This window comes from Aedes aegypti, chromosome 2 (assembly GCF_002204515.2).
Source record: "Aedes aegypti strain LVP_AGWG chromosome 2, AaegL5.0 Primary Assembly, whole genome shotgun sequence".
NCBI classification, from domain to species: Eukaryota; Metazoa; Arthropoda; class Insecta; order Diptera; family Culicidae; genus Aedes; species Aedes aegypti.
In genome coordinates, this window is record NC_035108.1 from 139,818,773 (window position 1) to 139,824,772 (window position 6,000).

Consider the following 6,000-nt stretch of genomic DNA (forward strand, 5'->3'; position numbering starts at 1 on the left):
TTCACAATATTCTTCTACTATACCAATCGTTGCTACGTGTTCGTGCATAGAAGTAGTTAAGGAAAGTCATCGGAATAGTAAAAAAAGGGAGAGACCTAATATGTCATTTTGTATGGGAAATAGCGATCAGGGCAGGCAATCGTCAGCTTCGTCACAGTGCGATGACGAAATAAAAAAAGACATCGTCAGCCAGTATAATAACTCTTGCAGGTCGTCGTCTCGTCATCGACGAAAGAATGCACGTCGAACTTCAATCCAAAATCATCAACGAACAACTTTGTCTTCATTCCGTTCGCTCCCCTCTCTCAAACGAAGGAGGCGTTTATTGTACATTCGCTTGCTATGCACAAAACGGCGAATGCCATCCCAGAATTGCTTGTATTGGCGATTCAATCCGTACTCCTCAAGTTTCAACAATAGCTCTGTTGGTAAGCGCGTGACGTTGACGATGCAGAGATCGTTTGTTCAATTCTGGAGACGTTTTGTTTTTTTGTTTTTATTTTTTTTTTCAAAAAAGGCCCATAATCTATCGACGCCTCGCTTCATATTTTTAGTCGTCTCAGAGCTCCCGAACGAAGATTCGACTATAACGAAGGAGGCTTATTTTTTCGTCATGACGCCGAGCCTTTGTGGTGGACCACTGCAGCAAATCGTCATCCAACGATGGTTGAGTGACGATGACGATTCTTTTTTTAGTTTCGTCGACGACTTTTACCATTTGACGGTGACGATTGTCTACCCTGATAGCGATTGTTCAACAGCCTATTTTACGGCAATACGACATTTGCTAGGCCCACTGGTCCTCAATATTTACTGCACAATTTCTCAACAATTTCACAAGAAATTCTTAAAATGCCAATCTAAAACTACTTGCATGATTTTCTGAATTGTAAATTACGTATCATTCATTTTGTTAGTACCATGTTCAATGCAGATATCTTTCTATCTGTAATACAGATATATTATCTATCGCATAGTTACATATTTGAAAGCTCAAAATAAATTCGTTCGCATAATTACAATGAAAATTCCTATAAGATTAGTTGCATGTATTATGTCTACAATTATTTAAGAACAATACTGATATCAACAATGTGAGCCAAAAATTGGTAATTGGCCCCAAAATTTGAAACATTTTGTTGATTTGAACGATTGTTAATTATGTTTTGACTTTGAAAACATTTTCGATTCTTTAAGACATTTAGTAATGTTGTTGTTTATTGTTGAGTAAAGAACCTCATTTGTCCTGAAATGGTTCACTCTGGGAAAATAGGGGGTTTGCAGCGAAAACTCGGCAATAAGATGCATTCATAGTCGACTCTCCACTACTCGATATTCTATAATTCGATGGATTTCACGGTCCTTTCAAATTATTATGCATCATGCTCTTCAAAAGTCAATATTTCTATAAATCGATGTCTTCACTAGTCCATTCACGTGTGAGGCAAACTTTTCTCCATAACATTAATACATGGAAACCTGGAATCTTCTGTATTGGAAGTGAATAAAGACTTGCAAGTTGTAATGAAAAGTAAAAAAACATGCATATACAAATATTGATTTTCAGTAAAAAGTAAGTTGATGGTCTCTTGAATATCGAGTTATGGAGAGTCGCTTGTATTTACGAAACATATAGTTCGAAAATGAGTCCAGCAGCCTAAAAAGCCGAAATGATTAAGAGTGTAAGAAATATAGAGTAAGGGGAGGCAAAAGTTCAACTTTAGTGGAATTATCAACATTTCCAGAAAAACTCTAACTGTTGAAAAGCAATAAAAACCATACAATAATTGGTTACAATTTTGATGAACAAACTTGCTTGAACATATTCAAATATTTTTAGTTATAACAGTCTTGAAATTGATTATCTTAAACGAACTTTTGCCCCACCGCTGGGGCAATGGTTCAAATTTAGAGTAGAGCAAAAATTTGCTGGCTGAAACACAAAATATCGATAGTTTTATGACATGCATGCTTTATACCAGCCACAAACTTATGTTTGCAGAAAAACATTCACTAAATTTTTATCAAAAAATTTCTCAAAACTGGGTGAATTGAAATATACCCACAGTTTTTTTCTAAACTAAGTAAAAACATTAAGTTTTGATGATAGCATGATCTGGCATATTTCGCTTAAACTAAAGGGAGTATGTGGATTTTGGCTATTTGCTAATTTGCGAGACTTTTGCCCCGTTGATTCAAACTTTTGCCCCGCTATGGGACAAAAACGGTTTCGAATCATTTATGCTAAAACTAATAAACCTCAAAGCATCCTTACAGTAGGACAAGCTACGCCCCTACATTGAAAATGAGATAATCTTTCATTTTTATGGTATTCCATGCAATAGAAGATCTATTGAAATTACAATTTTCATGTCTTAAAAAAATGGCCATAACGTTTCCAGATTTTAATTGATTTTTTCATTATTTTCAGTGAAAATTCACTTTACTCTAATACGCCTCCTTAACCATGATGGGTGTTGTTTGTTCTCTCAAATTTGATCTAGTTCAAGATCTTGTGTTTCACTGATTTATCGTAAATGCACAAATAATTCGATTACCCATGAATATAAACATAAATAAGGTTAAGTTCCTACGAAATAAACGCTAAGAGATGGTAGGAATCCTACCCCTAATCATTCGGTAAGCGAAAGTGTAACCTCCCAAATACATGTTTTGTATATAAATACATAACATGACACATGCGAAGGTCATTTCTCTTAGTATTTGCTGCTATTAGTTCATCGCCTAGAATTTCAGGCAATCGTAATTAAAAATTTAAATTCAGCCCCGAAATGGTCGAAAATAAATTCGCTCGATTCAGGTCATTCACACTCGAACACTTCTTCTTCTTCTTCTTCTTCTTCTTCTTCTTCTTCTTCTTCTTCTTCTTCTTGGCATTAACGTCCTCACTGGGACAGAGCCTGCTTCTCAGCTTAGTGTTCTTATGAGCACTTCCACAGTTATTAACTGAGAGCTTTCTTTGCCAAATTTGCCATTTTCGCATTCGTATATCGTGTGGCAGGTACGATTATACTCTATGCCCAGGGAAGTCAAGGAAATTTCCATTACGAAAAGATCCAGGATCGTCCGAGAATTGAACCCAGACACCTTCAGAATGGCTTTGCTTTGTAGCCGCGGACTTTACCACAAGGCTAAGGTAAGCAAAAATGACAGCTTTTGCAAGGAAAGCTTTCAATTTAAAACTGTAAACACTCAGCTCGAGATTTATTTCAGTCCGAACGTTATATTCACAAGGAGAAGAAAATGTCCTAAGAAAATGCAAACTTTCCATTTTTGCATTCACGGAAACCGAACCTCCAAAAGCATGGTTTCGTATTGTCGCAACGCGTTGCAACGTATGAACTAGAGAACCCTAAAGAGCTGAGCAAACGCCTGTATCAAAAAGCAAAAAACCATCATAACTCACCTTTCTTAACCCAGAACAAGACCAGCGTAAGTCAAAGGCCTCCAAGTGTATGTCTTCTTTCTGCTGTTCGTTCACGTCAATCTACAGGATGCTCTTGGACACGTTGGTTTTGGACAACGATTCCAACAACGGCCCGTCCCTTCGTCTCCGTTCTGCACTTCAACACGAGCACTCAATCATACCAGTTACTGATAATTTCGAAATCAGTCAAGGCACAGCGGTACAGCCAACTCACGTTATCAAGATCGAAAAAATCATCGGCACCACCGCACATAGAGACACACTCGAATATTTTTCAACTATACTATCTTCATGAATTCATCCTCAACCTGTGCGACGACGATCTTTTACTGATGAAGACATTCCGAGTTGGTAGGTACCGATTTTTTTATTTCAACTTTTCACTTGATCACCGGTTTCTGTTAACAGCTTTTATTGCTTTTCCTGTATCTCCTTTCTTTCTGGGATGCACTCACGTTCACGTTTCCTTTCGTATGATGATGTTATGTAATGATTATATTGCTTCTCACGGGCGAACAGAGTTCTCTGCACCTTCTCTCTGAGCTGATTGATCAGCTCGAATTTCCTTCCTAATAGGCACTAATTAATTTAGAATTTCTGAAAAAAGACACAATTAGAAAACTAATCACATCATTTCCACTGAAGTCACCTTCCACGCAGTACCACACCTTTGCCTCAACTGGACTCGATAAGGTTGCTCGAGCACTTGGGCCACACTCCGAAAACAAAATCCCACAAATGGCTGATAAGAGAACTGTGAACACACTGTCTGTACCGTTCTTTTCCTCCTCACCTCACAACTCGTGGCACAACGCGTTTCAGCAACCTAAAATACACTGTACTAATTCTACGACTCTACGGAGTATTCGCACGTTGCAGTCCAAAGGTGTGATAAACGAGCACGGGAATCAACCCCTTGAACGATTTTTCATGAGTAGAACCCCCCTTTTCGAAGCATACGAAGACACGCGCCAGTGTCACACTAGATACCTATGATGAACTAACTGGTCGGGAATTGCACCGTAAAGTGCAGTCTAGTACGTCCAATCGACGTGCTGCTGCAGTTGTTGTTATCACGAAAAAATATATAGGCTAATAACGGGTCTGATGGTATACTGTTGATTTTGTTTTTTTTTTCGTAGGGGTCCGAGCGCACCGGAGAGCCAAAACTAAAAACCGCTTCACGACGCGTCACGCCATCAACCGCCGCCGAAATGCTACTGAGTTGCGCTCTTCGAGTTGGAAGCGACGGACGGCCAGTCAGGCAGTGTTCTCCTCGTGTAGCTCTGTGGGTTTATTGCCTGCCATTCATCCATTCATGTTCGGTCGGTCCGCAACGACGACGGGGTAAAACCAAAGTTTTCTCGAATAGGAGGCAGCAAGTGGGCTTACCGAATCGGTGGGCCTCGTTAAGGGTATGCGGTATTTTTGAATGATTCCTTCAAACGATGTTCTAAACGTAATTTTGCGGAATTCCACGGAATTCAATGATGCTAAATTTACGAATTCGTTTCGCCACATTGGAAAATTAGCGTTAACATTTTTCGATAACAAGCGGAATAAAACGGAATATAGTGAAGAATTTGTGATCAAAAATAAGATTTAAAATACAAATAAAATAAAAACCAAGACGGTCTAAGCTAAGGAGTTAGACTCTCTACTTGGTGCTAAAAATCTATTAGAAGGTCAATTACATTTTTGTGATTAAATATATAGCCTACTTATATAGGAAGGTCGCCATCCCTCTTTGAAAATAGTTCATGCGAATGCAAATATGCTTTGGATCGTTACGAGACATTCTATGCCTATAACTTGCTCGGGGATACGACTGTGATGATTATGTTGTAGGTTATGGCCTTCAGTCTATTATGCTCAGAAACGGATTTAAGGTTTTCATGCTTTCATGTGTCCGAAACGTCGAATGAAAACTTAAAATCCGTTTTTAAGCATAATCTACAACATATGCCTATAACTAGAGTTACATATTTCTCAGGAGCACATAAATGTACTGACGAGCCTCCAACCAAACCGTCTCTCAGCTCATTGGAATCCTAGTGTGCTGCGCTAGATGGATGCTCACGAAAATTCTAAAAGCGCGCGCTAGGCGATGTGCTCTCGGGGAGACTCGTCACATGCGCTGCTCGGCGCTATGGCTCGCTATCGGTATCCAAGTTGTGAAACAACTGCTTAGTAACGAAGAGCCTCTACAGCTATTTTCGCCTCATTATGCAGGTGTCTAGATGGCCTACATGATATGATCGAAGACTCGCGATTCAAAAGTTACAATTTCGATCCTCGTTGAAAACTTTTGTAATCACTTCTATTATTGCGCTGAATTTCAAACAGCACATGTGACGGAGCGCATGAGACCGCAGTGAGACACATCTCAAGAAAAATGAGGCGCATCAAAAAAGGTCTCACGATGTACAGCGCTCCCGTGCGCTTACAAGCAATGAGACTCCTGCACCTAAGGCTACAGCACGTGCACAGTAACTCTACCTATAACATTATTTCTGAAAACATATATTAACATACATCATACAACATGAAAA

The 6,000-nt window shown here is 39.1% G+C and overlaps 1 protein-coding gene across 4 annotated transcripts in view; it reads right to left on the reverse strand.

Annotated features, from left to right (window-relative positions):
- The window catches only part of LOC5575822 (protein windpipe), a 94,336-nt gene extending 89,632 nt beyond the window's left edge, over window positions 1–4,704 (reverse strand). The window contains exons 1-2 of one of the 4 annotated variants that reach the window (XM_021842554.1): window positions 4,454–4,704; window positions 3,428–4,045 (exon numbers count right to left, since the gene is read on the reverse strand). The gene's annotated coding sequence lies outside the window, so the exon portion shown is untranslated. Of the gene's footprint in view, window positions 1–3,427; window positions 4,046–4,097; window positions 4,234–4,438 lie in introns of those variants that run through there. The other 3 variants (XM_001662197.2, XM_021842553.1, XM_021842551.1) reach the window with 3 other exon arrangements.
- Window positions 4,705–6,000: the final 1,296 nt, after the last annotated feature.